Here is an 18615-nt window from a genome sequence, read left to right as displayed (position 1 = left end):
GTAGGAGCTATAGTTTTATTCTGATTAAATCTGAAAAACACGACTATTAGAAATACCAAACAGCGTGGATGTTTCAAGTCTTTGAATATTGGCAGAGAGAATGTTGGAGTCTTACTGTAAGGCATGGTAACGCTTGGTGGACCATGTCGGGTAACTCTGTTTGGTAACTTTATTTTACCATGTTAGGTAACTCAGTTTGACCAGGTTAGATAACTCAGTTTGACCAGGTTAGATAACTCTGTTTGACCAGGTTAGATACCTTTGTTTGGCCAGGTTAGATAACTCTGTTTGGTAACTTTATTTGACAATGTTTTGTAACTCTGATCATTACAAATTAAACCTACCGTTATTTCTCTGGCAACTATTACAAACAGTGTAGAGTAGCACATTTAGCTAGCGCCAACCTATCTTAAGTAGCTTCAGAGCTACATGCAGCCAATACCATTTATTAGCTAGCACATATGTGTATAAGTGTAGCCACAAATCGAAGTGTAGCCACTATCATGGGGCTAGTACCTGTATATAGAGTGTAGCCTTACCATTGGCTAGCACCTACGTCTTTACGTGTAGCCACTACCATTGGCTAGCACCTACGTCTTTACTTCTAGCCACTATCAGTGGGCCTACGTCTTTACGTGTAGCCACTAGCAGTGAGCCTACGTCTTTACGTGTAGCCACTACCAGTGGACCTACGTCTTTACGTGTAGCCACTAGCAGTGAGCCTACGTCTTTACGTGTAGCCACTACCAGTGGACCTACGTCTTTACGTGTAGCCACTACCAGTGGGCCTACGTCTTTACGTGTAGCCACTAGCAGTGAGCCTACGTCTTTACGTGTAGCCACTACGCTTTCAGCCATGGACTACGCAGCTTCCCACTCACAATTTCCCCACAACAATCACCAAATTGCTTTCAAAAGTAGTTCCGGTCAATATCCGACTCCTTTATTATTCCTCCGCCGAGCGTACATGCAAGAAAGTGGGTCATGTTGTTAGCACTCACTTTAAACCTAAGTTTTCCTTCCCTCCGAACTTGACCTTTCCTTGTGATCAACCTTTATACCCTTGCTTAAATCCACACTTTTATATCCAGGTAGTTTAACTTTTCTACCTTCCCTACGTTTTATAGTTCAGTCGTTAAATCCCAATATTTTACGGATTTATCTCCAAAAAAAGGTTTATTTTCCCCGCCGAAATGTAATAGCGTTATAAACATAGTCTAGAAAGCGGAATTTGAGCTGAGATTATATTCTAATTATACTTGGCCTAGAGATATTTACAACAAAGATTTGGATTTTATACGCAATGCTCAATTTAAAACCAAATAACGAAAGCTGAATATCCAAAAGGGGGTTTTATTTTTTAAAAACAATAATCAAATCATATCAATGCCTCTACACTACACCTAGGGTTTTTTTTTCTCTTATTAATTGGATATAGTACACACATTTTATATTGTTTTTCATGCCTAGGTAACTCTATAAATTTCAGTGCCAAAAACGTAAACGCCGTACCGAGGGAGCAGAGTTTTAAATAACGATGTATCGAATTGTGTCTACATTCCTCGCTAGATTAAAAACGTTGCTTTTATTTGCGCTTGTCAGGCGCTTTCATAACCGTCCCTTGCCCCACCCCCAGTCCGGTTTCCGGGTGTACTGTTATGGATTTGACCTCCGAACTCTTTCATTAGATTGCCGGAAAGTTGGCAAACATCTTGGGTCTAATGAAAAAGCTGAGTCCATTGGTGTGGTGCTGGACAGACTGACCACAGTCCAGTCGCTGGGTCTGGTGATCAATAGCGACTTACACAAGCATGGGGTGAGCAGTGGTCACTCGCCCAAACAGGAAGTGTCTTGGTTTATAGGACTGGCCAGGTCAGCGTGTCGCGGTTTACGTCGTTGACTTGCCAGTTAGGCGTGTGTCGGTTTACGTCGTTGATTTGCCTGTTCGGCGTGTGTCTCGGTTTACGTCGTTGACTAAACAGCTCAGTGTGTCTTAGTTTACGTCGATAAAGCCAGTTCGGCATGTACACTATTTATATTCTCCCATTTGTTGTTTTTGTCCTCTAATACATACTATTTCACACACCGCAATATATTTCTCCAGGACCACATAATATTTCACATATTCCAACATGTTTTCTCTGTGTCACATAATATTTCACATATTCTAATATGTTTCTCCGTCACAACATAATATTTCACATACTCCAATACGTTTCTCCGTTACAACATAATGTTTCACATTCTCCAATATGTTTCTCCGTTACAACATAATATTTCACATATTCCAATACGTCTGCCTGTTCTCCACGATGTTCCATCAAAACTAAAACGATTGCCTCCCACCACTTCGTCATGTTTGAAAGTTTCGGCCTGCTCCGTGCGATGAATTGCCGGGTGTGTTTGCAATGATCTACTTTATAGATCTGTGTATTGATTTATGTGATCATTTTTTGCTTACTTGAAGGGTTCAGGTTTGTGACGTGTTTAGAGACCTTGTTGTAGAAATAATTTTTTTTTTTGCTGTTTTAGGGCAGGAAAAATGAGCGATGACGACAAATAGAAAGTGTGTGTGTGAGAGAGAGAGAGTGTGTGTCTCTTTAGTAATGTAACAATCTCTGACCTCTACCCAATATCCCCATCCTAAGGTAACAATAACTGACCTCTACCAAATATCCCCATCCTAATGTAACCATATCTGACCTCTACCCAATATCACCATCCTAATGTAACAATAACTGACCTCTACCCAATATCACCCTAGTAATTTAACAATAACTGACCTCTACCCAATAGCACCATCCTAATGTAACAATAACTGACCTCTACCCAGTCTCACCATCCTAATGTAACAATAGCTGACCTCTACCCAATATCACCATCTTAATGTAACAATAACTGACCTCTACCCAATATCACCATCCTAATGTAACAATATCTGACCTCTACACAGTATCACCATCCTAATGTAACAATAACTGACCTCTACCCAATATGCCAATCCTAATGTAACAATAACTGACCTCTACCCAATATCACCACCCTAATGTAACAATAACTGACCTCTACCCAATATCACCACCCTAATGTAACAATAACTGACCTCTACCCAATATCACCATCCTAATGTAACAATATCTGACCTCTAGCCAATATCACCATCTTAATGTAACAATAACTGACCTCTACCCAATATCACCACCCTAATGTAACAATAACTGACCTCTACCCAATATCACCACCCTAATGTAACAATATCTGACCTCTAGCCAATATCACCATCCTAATGTAACAATATTTAACCTCTACCCAATAATACCACCCTAATGTAACAATAACTGACCTCTACCCAATATGCCCATCCTAATGTAACAATAACTGACCTCTACCCAGTCTCACCACCCTAATGTAACAATATCTGACCTCTACCCAATATCACCATCCTAATGTAACAATAACTGACCTCTACCCAATATCACCATCCTAATGTAACAATAACTGACCTCTACCCAATATCACCACCCTAATGTAACAATAACTGACCTCTACCCAGTATCACCATCCTAATGTAACAATATCTGACCTCTACCCAATATCACTATGCTATCGTAACAATAGCTGACCTCTACCCAATATCACCATCCTAATGTAACAATAACTGACCTCTAGCCAATATCACTATGCTATCGTAGCAATATCTGACCTCTACCCAGTATCAACATCCTAATGTAACAATATTTAACCTCTACCCAGTATCACCATCCTAATGTAACAATAACTGACCTCTACCCAATATCACCACCCTAATGTAACAATAACTGACCTCTACCCAATATCACCCTAGTAATGTAACAATAACTGACCTCTACCCAATATCACCACCCTAATGTAACAATATCTGACCTCTACCCAATATCACCATCCTAATGTAACAATAACTGACCTCTACCCAATATCACCATCCTAATGTAACAATAACTGACCTCTACCCAATACCACCATCCTAATGTAACAATAACTGACCTCTACCCAATATCACCATCCTAATGTAACAATTACTTACCTCTACCAAATATCACCATCTTAATGTAACAATAACTGACCTCTAACCAATATCACCATCCTAATGTAACAATAACTGACCTCTACCCAATATCACCATCCTAATGTAACAATTACTTACCTCTACCAAATATCACCATCTTAATGTAACAATAACTGACCTCTAACCAATATCACCATCCTAATGTAACAATATCTGATCTCTACCCAGTATCATTCCCGTAATTGGAAAGATATGTTAATTCGTGTACTAAACGAGTACAATTAGGCACCCCCCCCCCCCTACAATTACCCCAAAATTCTCACGTTTGCCCGATTACTCTTCGCGTAGATAAAAATTAACATACTATTTGAGTTCTAACCCACACATATAGTCACACTTACGACAAAACTACACCACACCTAACATATATTTAACATTAATTAACCTAATGTTTCGAATGTATATTTAACAATTTTAGTTTTGTTAGTTTGACGTAATGTTTCGAATTTATATTTAACAATCTTTGTTTTATTAGTTTGACGTAATGTTTCGAAAACAGGACCCATAGTTTGTGTATCCTAATGACATTTAGCCGTACGCTAATTAAGAAGATTCCTCCAGAATAATTATATTTGATTATTGCTAATTAATTCTATCATTAACCATCTTGCGTTAGCGTTCCGTATAATTGCTCTTTTACTCTACTGATTAGGTAGACTGTAAAATAATGGATAGCCATATAGAGCTGCCATAAAGTACTCTACGCCTGCGTCAATGGTACTGTTTTATTTGGCCGAATCTTTCAGAATTTATCTGGACAGTGTAAGAGAAATAATATACATGTACTTCACATACTTAGGATCTGTTATGTTATGTGAATGTCATACTGTGGTTAATCTACGATGTGTTGGACTCATTTTTTAATCTCACTATTTTGAGGCTGAGTTCGAGATATCGTTTTTTTATGCAACAACATAATGACGTGGTTATGCGATGTAAATTTAGTTACATAGCGAACTATAGGGCAGATGAAATAGAGTTCACCTGTTTCTGTAAGGAAGCAATAGTGTGGCCCAGTCACCAAACGTGACTCAGGTACCCAATAGAGCTGGGTTGATTCTATCATGTCCTACTCAAACCCGGGATCCGAACTTGAGGCTTTAGAGTTAGCAGTCGTACGCTCTACAATCCGACCACGCCCATGGTTGGGTACTTGACTACATAATAATGTGTCTGAAAAAAAATGTGTTTTTATAAACCAGTTTTATCGTATCCGTCACCACAAACTTTAGCTTAAACTTATCAAATGTTGTTCTCAGCTCAGTAATGCTCTCACTGACAGCATCAAACACGGTAATATCTACCTCCTTTCTCGACCCCCCTCCCCCTCCCCTTTCTCTAACAATCCGTCACACATACACACAGTTTTAAATAATAAAATTTCCATCTCTTCTAAACACACACACAAAGCTTGAAACAATATTACCCCTATCTCTTACACGTCCATCACCCAACACACACACACCGACACACACACAAACACCCACACAAACACACATCTTCCATCAGACATTGTCTCTGCGATTCCATTTTTCTGGTTGAAATCCCTTTGTAAAGAAATGAAAATTCCTACCTGTGTTTGTGCGGAACACAATAGGAAACCGAAGAGGTAGCAACGGCGTTATTCAACCCGCTCTAGCGGGGCTGAAAGAGAGAAATGCTCTTTTAATTACTTCGTTAACCAACGTGAAATTCTAGAATTACCTTCAAGTCGTTTGGCTAACTGATGACATGTGTCTAAATATAAAGGCAACGCAAGAAGAAAGTGGTTGATAATGCTGTAGTTGTGATGTTGTTATAGTTGGTCATGATGTTGTAGTTGTGATGATGCTGTAATTGTGATGATGTCTCAGCTGTAATCCTGCGTTGATTTTTTTAAAAAATAAATTGTGATTATGTCTACAAGACCTTCAAATCGCGTCAACAAAACAATCAAAGTATGACAATTTTTCGAATATGAAATAAATTAGTGAAAAGATTTTGATGGTGCCCGTTAAACGTAGTATTACTTGTGGTTTATCCAGTTCCTTGTGTATCTAAAGTACAATGTTCCTTTTCTAAAAGATAAAATATTTTACAATAGAAAACGCAGTGTTCTCTGTATTTAATATAACATATAAAACTCGACTGTGACGACAATACAGTCACAATAAAATTTATTGCAACGTTTATTGTCGCCCTTTGTTGTTTTTTTTTTAAGTGTCTCCCACTTTCTCTGAGCAGTAGAACGTAAACACAAATTTTCTCCTAGCTAATGGAAACCTCACACTGCTAGCAATTAACACTTAACAGCTGATGTACACAAACTCAATGTCTAAATTTCGATTTATATTCAAATCGCGTAAAACACTCATAATTTTAAAACGTTAAAAATATTATTAGAATTTCGTATCGTTTATTAAAACCCATCCTAGTAATCACAACGTTTGTAAAATTCCATGTCAATATTTATCCATTTAAACCGCAGTCAAACCACATTTGTGAAGGACTCTCCCATCAGCTTGTAAGGCTTCTCTTACTTGGCTAATGCATTGCTATCTCAGGTCAATCAATACAGCTTGCAAATGTTTCAATAATTAAGTGCATTCTTCTACATCCTCCACAAAGCAGTCATCCCCCATCTACCCATGCCACCCTTCCCACTTTTTAACATGATCCCAGTATTCAAGTCTAAACAGACCTGGAATCTACCCCCCTCCCATCTCTCATACCCCCCCCCCCCCCCCCCCCCAGTTTCTAACATAATTCCAGCATTCAAGTCAAAACTGACCTGAAATCTATCTGGAACTACACGTGAATAGTTGTGTGGGCAGGGAAAGGGGGGGAGTGGTTCTGACGTGGTGTCTCAGACACGTGACTTGGTGTGTTACATAATAGAGACGACATACACAGAACACAATACTCTAGCATCACGGTACTAATATACATACATATATATATATATATATATATATATATATATATATATATATATATATATATGTGTGTGTGTGTGTGTGTGTGTGTGTGTGTGTGTGTGTGTGTGTGTGTATGTGTGTGTGTGTATGTGTGTGTGAGAGAGTGTGAGTGTGTGAAGCAAAGGGCTACAGCTACATGTGTGTGTGTTACTCTTCGCCGCTACAAGCAACCTTCGTGTAATTTGACCAACCTGAAGCTGATATTCCCACGACAACTGACCGGTCCACAACAACTGACCGGTCCAAAACTCCTCACTGAGGGCTGGCCAACAAATACTGCACGTGATCTTTGACCTATAGACACTCATCAGTGACGTCATTATTCCTGTCGGCAATCGAACGTTGCCGGGACCCAATCAGATTGATCCCTGTACTAAGTGAGAAATGATCACCAATGTTTACACGGACATTGGCTTGGCCATTGACTAGACGAAACTAATTCGCTTTGTCATTAACTTTACATTAATTCTCGTTCTCGTTAATTTGACTAAATTAATTCCTACTAGACAGTTTTGAAAACTAGCGAATTCGAATTTTTATTTTTGTTATTTAATTCCCTCGCATCAAATACCGTAAATTGCGAAACATTGATCATATAACCATGTGTTTACCAGAAAATTAAAATGTTTACAGTATTTTTGTGGCGCTTTGATATTGGTCTCGAGTGTTGAACGAGACTCGAAGTAAACAGGTAAATTTTCTCTGCATGATGCTAGCGCTCAAGTAGCGCAAGTTCATTGTGTTAGAAACGAATGTTAGGAGAGAAGAGCTCTTTGAGCTACCCATTACAGTAATTGTGCCTTTTCATATCAATAACAAATGCCACTGAAATGACGCTCAGCTTTTCGCGAATAGATTTTTTTCGAAAACAAGAGAGTTGTACATCTAGAACAGTTGAGTAGTACAGTATTTCTCTAAAACAAGCGAATTCCACGGGTATTAAAGACATCTCCTAAGCACAAGAGTTCCAAAGGTATAAAAGATAGCTATAAAAGAAGATTGCTCTACAGGTAATTGGGTAATAAACGGTTAGATGTGATACTGGGTATAAATTAACGAGTTATTTAGACAAACACATTTTTCTCCGAGATCAAAGATTCTCAAATTACCTAGTAATGAATGCGTCATTTTATATCTTTAAGAAGCCTTGGTGCTTGTATATTTTGTTTTTTTCCTGTCTTCAACACAGCGGGTTTCAGACTGAAGTGAGGATATCATAGGACAGAAATTAGGAGGTGGATCTTTTTATGGTGTGCATGGTGACGATGTGGTTATGACTGTAGTGGTTATTTTAAATAACTTCTAACACATGAACATAGTCGGGTGGCTGCCGTTGAACTGTTATATGTGTTAAAATTGTTCACGTTCAACCCAGGGCATGATGGTAGATGAAGCTAAGACAAAGTTCATTTATCATGCGGCACATCAGCGTTGATATGAATTTTAAGGTGAATGCTCCATAACGATGTCCGGAAAGGCCATAATAGCGAAAATTTAGGAGTTAGGCAATTGTTAGTAAAGTAATAGATCGATAATGTCAAATCTAACCCAAAACCTAACCCAAGAACTACCATAGCATCAAACTTTTTTTAAACCCTAACACAAAACCAGACTTTGTTTACTACTAAAAACCTAACACACCTATTTTTGGAAGAGTCACCAATACGGAACTAGTAAATAAAATACTCTTACATTACTGTAAGTCATACAAAACAAAAGTAAATTAAAAACTTTCACTACAAAGACTACAAAACAATGTAACCTTATTATCCGGAAAACCACGTTCCATTTTTTATTTGACCGTGTGTAATTTATAACTCAATACTTTATGTAATCTATGCTTAAACCCTGCTCTTTACCAAACTTAATCTAAAACAGATTAAAAGTTTAATGAACCACGACAGTAGAATAGCTTTGAAGCAGGTGCCAACTTTCAAAATTAGAAACACATTTTATTTGAACTTAAAAAATTATAAGTTTTATTATTATTCTTATTCTCGAGCTGATTTCAAAAAGTACAAGCCATTGTTTTGTTCTTAACTCTAGAGGCTGTTCCAGATTTATTTTCTAAGCGGAGCTTTGGAACCAGACTATACACTAGAGAATGTTATACATTACAACTGTTTCGCATATATATATATATATATATATATATATATATATATATATATATATATATATATATATATATATATATATATATATATATATATGTGTATATATATATATATATATATATATATATATATATATATATATATATATATATATATATATATATATATATATATATGTGTGTGTGTGTGTGTGTTTATGTATGTCTGACGAAAATAAACCTTAATTTAGTAGTGTGCGTACATAATGGTCTGTTTCAACAACGATTGCTGAAATTGCTGCCGGGTCAAATAAATTTTCCCCTGAGATGTTAATTTTTACTAGTCTGGATTTAACACACTGAGTCGGGGTTGTGGATTCAGCGCTTGTATGGGAGCCCGTGGGATATTTAGTATGGGAGCCCGTAGGATATTTAGTATGGGAGCCCGTAGGATATTTAGTATAGGAGCCCGTAGGATATTTAGTATGGGAGCCCATAAGATATTTAGTATAGGAGCCCGTAGGGTATTTAGTATGGGAGCCCGTGGGATATTTAGTATGGGAGCCCGTAGGATATTTAGTATGGGAGCCCTTAGGATATTTATAATCTGAGCCCGTCGGATATTTAGTATGGAAACCCGGGATGATATTTAGAATTGGAAGCCACTTATGCAATTACGACCCTAAAACATTATTAGAGAAAACAGTTGTGATGATAATTAACAAAAAATATATAGTTAACGAATTAAATCAAATCTAATATTTCATAAGAATTAATTACTTTAATCATTTCGAACTGTGATAAGATATTTTTCCTCAATCGTAAAAAAAAACATTTCCCCAATGCAGACGTCCATAGATCTGTGTATGTGTAGGAGTGTAGATTGTGTATGTGGGATGTGGATGTACGTACGTCTGTTTGTGTGGTTGTGTGTCGCTCCTCTCGTACTTCTGTGTGTGTGGTTGTGTGTGTAAGATTGTATTCTGTTGTACATGTTGCGTGTGTGGTTGCGTCTAGCTATATATGTGTGACTATGTGTGTATTGTTGTGTGCTTGTACGTGGTTTTATTTCGTTAAGTGTGAGCGGGAATGTATTTATGTGTGTGTGATTCTTTCCAGCTGTGCATCTGTGTGTGGCTGTATATGTGTGGCTGTATGTGGCTATGTATATGTCGTTCTAGCTGGTAGTTCATGTGTGTCTGTATGTGGCTATATATATGTGGTTATGTTTGGCTGTGCTGTGTGGCTGTATGCGCCAATATACACATACACTAATGTGTCCTTACATAAACCCTATTCCCCCACATAAACCACAATACACGTCTAACCGAATCTACCCACCATCCACACCATCCACACACCACCCCATCCCCCACTTTACCAACAAACACACACAATGACTTCCGGTAGTCTATTTCTGTCGCCAGCATTTCCTGTTAACGACGGCCATCTCAAAATGATTACACCTTCAAATAATTGTCCTCCCATCTTTACAGTCACGCCTACATCTGCAGCAGAACTAGCAATCGATACGCTACATCTTTGTGCAGAGAGCGATGACAGTTTTTTGCCGTCTGCTGCACAATGTGCACCTGAAGGTCTTGACAGCTCATGACTTGGCAGTAGGTCAGGGCGAGCTCTAGAATGTTCTTTCAAGTCTTGTGTACTCGTCTATTCTTTCAGAAAGAGCAATTAAATATTAACTCGTCGAGGTCTGGAATCAAATAGCGGGCATGACTGATTACACAGGGGAGGTAATGGAGTTACATCTGCGGTTAGGGGCCGGTGTTACAGGGAGATAACCCTAGTTGGTCTGTGGTTCATATTTTTTTACGTTATGTCTTCACCTTAAATTTAAAGAATCAATGTATACGTAAAACATGGTTGCTGTAATTTTTTATATTCTTTTCTATGATTCTGATAGTTTTACCTGAATACTGCCAAGATAAAACACGACCACAGATAACTACGGTTTAAATACAACATTACCACTGATCTACATGACCATATAGATAGCCTACAGTATTAATAAAGATTTACAACATTACCACTTAAATACAACATTACCACTGATCTACATGATTATTAATGCAGATGTACAACAATACCGCTTATATACAACATTATCAAATATATACAACATTACAACATATATACATGACCACCAGGTTATAGCATTACCACTTAAATACAACATTACCACAAATAAACAACATTACCACTTAAATAAAACATTACCACAAATAAACAACATTACCGCTTTAATACAACATTACCACAAATAAACAACATTACCACTTAAATACAACATTACCCAAATAAACAACATTGCCACTTAAATACAACATTACCCCAAATAAACAACATTACCACTTAAATACAACATTACCCCAAATAAACAACATTACCACTTAAATACAACATTACCACAAATAAACAACATTACCACTTAAATACAACATTACCACAAATAAACAACATTACCACTTAAATACAACATTACCACAAATAAACAACATTACCACTTAAATACAACATTACCACAAATAAACAACATTACCACTTATATACAATACATCACCATGTAGATCTCTTTACCACTGGAGATTCTCCTTAACAATCAGGATACTGATCACTCAATACATTGAATCATTGAACCCGCCAAGGCAGTGAATCATCACGTGATGGCCGTCGGTGACTCAGTTGTTGACTTACACCTGTGCCGGTCGTCCCCCCCCCCCCCAACACCCGACCCCCGGGCCGGTGACGCATTTATCCGATGACAAATGTGGAACAAAAGACAACAGGACGCCGGGCGCTTAGCGTTAGAGACGGGTGTTAGGATAAACCCTTAGAGGTCAAAGGTCGAGGATGTGACCAACGGACAGATGGAGATCGACCAGGGACAGTTCAAACAAGCAGGTGGTATTCAGGGATATGTGGTGTTAAAGTGGTATTCACGGACAGGTGATGTTCAGTTGGTATTTTGGGACAAATGGTGCTTAGGTGGTATTCAATGGCAGTTTAGTAGTTATGTGGTATTCAAAGATATGTGATTCATCTTCTTCGGTCTTAATTGTAATGTTGGAAGGGGTTTCCTCAAACACAATTAAGTGTTTGGATTTTTTGCTTCTATAATCTTTTCTCCATTCAAGAACAAACTACAAAGCAGTATTTTTATTTGAGTTTTCTTTCTATCTTGGCTGCTGCCCCGAGCTATCGAGCCTAATCTACCGGGGGTATTAATGTGGTTTTTGTGGACAGGTAGTATTAAGAAACTTAGTCATATTTGTTTTTTGTTTTATTTTAGTACGTGTTGGTACAGGTGTTAGGCAATATTTGTTGTCTGTGCTTGATAAATGTATAGTTAAATCTGTTAATTGACCGTGTCCATTTGCCTAGTTGTGTGTTTTATAACTTTAGGTACCCCAGCTTGGTGATAACATAACTACATATTCATGGCGATGGTATAGTTGGATGTGATTAGTGGAAAAAGACGATACTTACAGAAAATAGCTTCACTTGTCTGTATAGAATATACCGTAAGTGTACTGGTGAAAGTATCGATGCATGTGTTAAGTTGTATTACTCCAATACTAACTGCTAGTAGTATCACAGTAGAAGTTTGTTAAGTGGATGACGCAGTTATCCAGAGACTAAATCTATTGGTTCTCTTCTATCTTTTAACTTTTAATATAAGATATGTATAGTTTACATACAAACAAAACAATTCAATGAAAGCAATTCAATAAAAAAATATATGGCAACTTAATAGCCTCATTAAATGTTTAGGTACAATTTTTGCTCTCGAATTTTCGAGAAGAAAACGTTTCGACTGCAGTGAGTCGATGTGAATGAGAGGTACTCACACCTGTTACGTCTGCTACTCGACTCCTCCCCCCCCCCTCCCCTTCTGGTGCTACACATTTCAATCTAATTATGTCCTACAAAAGATTACAACACAGCTCGACATAATCCACTTGTTACGGTTGTTCAACCCACTTGTGTCAGCATTTCGACAAACTTAGAATCAATAGTTGGATCTTTTGCTCAAAGTTGTATCACCAAGTGTACAATTGTGGTGAGATAAGTCAGTCCATGGGTACGTTTGTACAGAGAAATAATACAGACTGCAGACTTGAACTACAATTTTAAGTAAGGTTTGGACGTGATCAGTCATGAAGTAAGAGTGTGAATAAAATAGTCTAAAAACGTTGCAGCATTATTAACGTGTGGACAGTTAATCCTGCTCTATACTTGACATCAACATTTGAACCTGTTCCTGACGTGACATCAACATTTAAACCGCTTCTTGACGTCACATTAACTTTTAAACCTGCTCTTGAAGTGACATTAACATTTAAACATGCTCCTATTGACGTAACATCAACATTTAAACCGGTTCTTGACGTCACATTAACATTTAAACCTGCTCCAGACGTGACATCAACATTTAACCTTTACTTCCTCTCTGGGTCTAAACGGGTTTTGTAATTTCATCTCATCTAGGTCATGTGATCTAAACGCTTGTGTACACCCCCTGTTTATAGCATCATTTGCATAATTAGTTTCCTCATCTATCTCATTTTTTTACCTCATCGCTAAAGTCAACGGAGAGGCAAACAAAAAATGTTCCCACGATGCGGGCTGTTACAACCACGTTTGTCTCGGCCTAAATTATTTTCGTTAATTATACTAATTAGTAGTGTACGCTACTCACACGATTAACGTAAAATGGGTTTTAGAAAATGGCTTTTTTAATGAAGGGAGAACTGGTGTTTGATATAGCTGTTAATACAAAACAACAAATACCAGCCGGTCGGCTTAAACTCACAACACTTTCACTTTCAAATTCAACGTGACATCGACGTGATACTTTCGAAGAAGGCTCATCACTTCGGTGACTTTTAATGTGACACTCTCTGACTACAAACGTGATCTTTAAAAACCTTCAACTTGACACTTTGTGTCCATTAACGTAACAATATCTGACCACAAACGTGATATTTTTAAACCTTCAACGTGACACTTTCTCCCCATTAACATAACACTTTCTGACAGCACATGTGATATTTTCTGTCCATTTCAAAACACTTCTACCCACAAAATATATCTCTATGTAACCAGCTAATAGGGGATTCACCCCTCCCCACACCCTCCCCCACACCCTCCCCCACACCCTCCTTAGATTGCACCAGAACCAGGTTTGTGCCAGATCCTGGGGTTCTAGCCACGTCCTACACCATCTCTGGTGGCTCACAGTAGCTTGAGCCTGGTTTAGTGAGGCAGAAGTCGAGCTCTATGTGAGGGGGGCGAGGGGCGGTGGATAAGCTCACTTTTACGACTGTCATAAAAATCTACAGGCTTACGTCTTTGGGGAATCACCTTCATTAACTTGAGACTTGGGTAGCTGTTCTAAAAGACTTCAAGGTCATTTGAAGCTGTGCTCTATAGAATGGAGTTGACGGAATCAGGGGTGACTACTGCTAGTACAGAGAAGATTTTTAAGTTTAAAAAGTTGTTTAAAAATAATTTCAGACGCATTTTATAAAACAAAAAAGAATTTAAAAAAAAAAGAAAACACGAAGTTTCTGAAATAAAGGACAAGAAAAAAGAGTGATGTACAACACTCTAAAATCACTGAACCAAAAGATGATTATATTTAAAAGCTATTTCCTGAAATATTTAAAGAAGGAACCGTCTAGAGAGGGGACTTAAGGCCATCTGGGTGTGGAGTGACCAGAGTCACGACAGACTACAGAGATAGGAAATTATTTATCAGCCAGTTGAGTGTACAAGGTTCAGTCTATAACACAACAGGAAGGTGAGGAATCTCCCAGGATGCAGCAGGATATAATAGGTTTTATAAAAACTCGGGAGTTTTGCTACACACTTTAAAAACGATGAGTGGCGGTATGCACTATTGAGGAAGTATTAGATGATAAACTTTGTAAACAATATTTACTTTCTTGTGGCTAAGTTGTTCAACAGGGTTTTTAAAAAGATGACAAAGACGATTTAATATAGAATTTGCATTTAAAGAGAAGTATTTCAGACATGGAGAATAAAAAGTGGAACACACACACACATATATATATATATATATATATATATATATATATATATATATATATATATATATAAATTCATATTTATATATATACATATGTATGTATACATATGTATATATATATATATATATATATATATATATATATATATATATTTATATATATATATTTATATATTTATATATTTATATATTTATATATATATATATATATATATAAATATATATATATATATATATATATATATATATATATATATATATATATATATATATATATATATATATATATATATATATATATATATATATATATATATATATATATATATATATATATATATATATATATATATATACACACACATTTAGTGCTCTTGTCGAGTCAGCTCAACATTTGAACATTGACGGTAGTGAAGAGTTGACTAAAGTGAGACACGACGTGAAAGAGAGACCGGATAGAATGGAAGACTTGTTGACAGACCAGTGTTATTGGGCCGCTACAAAAAAATTATCGATCTCTGACGTGGGCTGATCCAGTCTTTAGTTTGTACATGTTGGGGGAGGCGTCCGTCATTTTCATCCCCGTCTTCCTCAAAACTGGGAGGGTGAAATCGATAGTTAAACATTTCCCAAACTAAATTTGTCTCAATTTCGTTTTCACCCTTGTTTTTTATGGCGGACTTAGGTCTTGAATTGGTGGAATGGGTGTCGCTGTGACTAAGTATTTTTTTATTATTTAACAAATAGCCTATATATATATATACATATATATATATATATATATATATATATATATATATATATATATATATATATATATATATTTATACATACATATATATATATATATATACATATATATATATACATATATATATATATATATACATACATATATATATATATATATATATATATATATATATATATATATATATATATATATATATATATATATAATATTCTTGGTTTTACATAACATTTTGTACAACATCACCAAATATCAGAATATTTATCTACCAACGTGTATGAGTACGTATTGAAATGTATATAGGACTACAGGTCTGGTACCCTCTACCGGCATTCAGTGGGTTCCATCCCAGGTTGAGAGTCGGGTGGTTGACCACAGAACCATCAGTCTGGCCCCTGGCAGGAGTCATCAAGCAGAGATCCCAGCGTCAAGAGAAGGACGAGAGAAAAAAATCTGACTCTGGCTATTGACCAGTTAAGGACTGTGGTAACTAGCTCCATCACTATTATAGAATTAAGCTCCCTCATTATTATCGGATGGCGCGGAATTACTTCCCTTCATCAATACAGCTGAAGAGTTATCCGCCTCATTAAATGTAACTAGAAGACTTGATGTGACAGAAACCAGTCGACAGCAGTCAAAACATTGCTGACGTCACGCCTCACAACCGGGAAATTCCATTTTCGTTTCAAAACACTATTTGTTCCATAAGTGTTAGGTTGAATTTTTAAAAATATGAAATATTGATTTACCAGCAATTACGAGAAAGTTGATGATAAACGGGAAAGTTGTGGGCAAATAGCCGCGCCAGTATCAGCTAGAGATTCACTAATTGCTTCTAATTAACACGGGGTCTCTGGCGTAAATAGCCGACTTAATAAGATTTGATGTCCAATATCATCTTCTATCTGTCGTGCGTGGCTACGTTGTTTGGGCCCAGTCTCCACTTTGGTTGCATTTATCGCGTGATATTCGCTGTAAGAGTTCAGCATTGGGATAGTTGATGTCATGGGCCAGCATTGGGATATTTGATGTCATGGGCCAGTATTGGGATATTTGATGTCATGGGACAGCATTGGGATATTTGATGTCATGGGCCAGTATTGGGATATTTGATGTCATGGGACAGCATTGGGATATTTGATGTCATGGGCCAGTATTGGGATATTTGATGTAATGGGACAGCATTGGGATATTTGATGTCATGGGCCAGTATTGGGATATTTGATGTCATGGGACAGCATTGGGATATTTGATGTCATGGACCAGTATTGGGATATTTGATGTAATGGGCCAGCATTGGGATATTTGATGTCATGGACCAGTATTGGGATATTTGATGTCATGGGACAGCATTGGGATATTTGATGTAATGGGACAGCATTGGGATATTTGATGTCATGGACCAACATTGGGATATTTGATGTCATGGGACAGCATTGGGATATTTGATGTCATGGGCCAGCATTGGGATATTTGATGTAGTTGGCCAGCATTGGAATATTTGATGTCATGGGCCAGCATTGGGATATTTGATTTCATGGGCCAGTATTGGGATATTTGATGTAGTTGGCCAGCATTGGGATATTTGATGTCATGGGCCAGCATTGGGATATTTGATGTAGTTGGCCAGCATTGGGATATTTGATGTCATAGGCCAGCGTTGGGATATTTGATGTAGTTGGCCAGCATTGGGATATTTGATGTCATGGGCCAGCATTGGGATATTTGATGTCATGGGCCAGTATTGGGATATTTGATGTAGTTGGCCAGCATTGGGATATTTGATGTCATGGGCCAGCATTAGGATATTTGATGTAGTTGGCCAGCATTGGGATATTTGATGTCATGGGCCAGCATTGGGATATTTGATGTCATTGGCCAGCATTGGGATATTTGATGTCATGGGACAGCATTGGGATATTTGATGTCATAGGCCAGCATTGGGATATTTTATGTCATGGGCCAGCAATTAGATATTTGATGTCATGGGCCAGCAATTAGATATTTGATGTCATGGGCAAGCATTGGGATATTTGATGTCATTGGCCAGCATTGAGATATTTGATGTCATTGGCCAGCATTGGGATATTTGATGTAATGGGCCAGCATTGGGATATTTGATGTCATGGGCCAGCATTGGGATATTTGATGTCATGGGACAGCATTGGGATATTCGATGTAGTTGGCCAGCATTGGGATATTTGATGTCATGGGCAAGCATTGGGATATTTGATGTTATGGGCCAGTATTGGGATATTTGATGTCATGGGCCACCATTGGGATATTTAATGTCATGGGCCACCATTGGGATATTTGATGTCATGGACCAGCATTGGGATATTTGATGTTATGGACCAGCATTGGGATATTTGATGTCATGGGCCAGCAATTAAATATTTGATGTCATGGGCCACCATTGGGATATTTGATGTTATGGACCAGCATTGGGATATTTGATGTCATGGGCCAGCATTGGGATATTTTATGTCATGGGCCAGCAATTAGATATTTGATGTCATGGGCAAGCATTGGGATATTTGATGTCATGGGCCAGCATTGGGATATTTGATGTAGTTGGCCAGCATTGGGATATTTGATGTCATGGGCAAGCATTGGGATATTTGATGTTAT

At 37.4% G+C, this 18615-nt stretch overlaps 1 protein-coding gene across 5 annotated transcripts in view; it reads left to right on the top strand.

Annotated features, from left to right (window-relative positions):
- Positions 1-18615, top strand: part of LOC131953760 (uncharacterized) — a 178355-nt gene that overhangs the window by 8600 nt on the left and 151140 nt on the right. The window contains exon 1 of one of the 5 annotated variants that reach the window (XM_059317116.1): positions 12047-12124. The exons of the other annotated variants lie outside the window; for them this stretch is intronic. The gene's annotated coding sequence lies outside the window, so the exon portion shown is untranslated. Of the gene's footprint in view, positions 1-12046; positions 12125-18615 lie in introns of those variants that run through there. 5 annotated transcript variants of the gene reach the window in all.

The sequence above is a fragment of the Physella acuta genome, unplaced genomic scaffold, assembly GCF_028476545.2.
Source record: "Physella acuta isolate Inbredline_101_S28 unplaced genomic scaffold, ASM2847654v3 ptg000948l, whole genome shotgun sequence".
Taxonomy (NCBI): domain Eukaryota; kingdom Metazoa; phylum Mollusca; class Gastropoda; family Physidae; genus Physella; species Physella acuta.
This window is presented reverse-complemented; position numbering and strand designations above follow the sequence as displayed.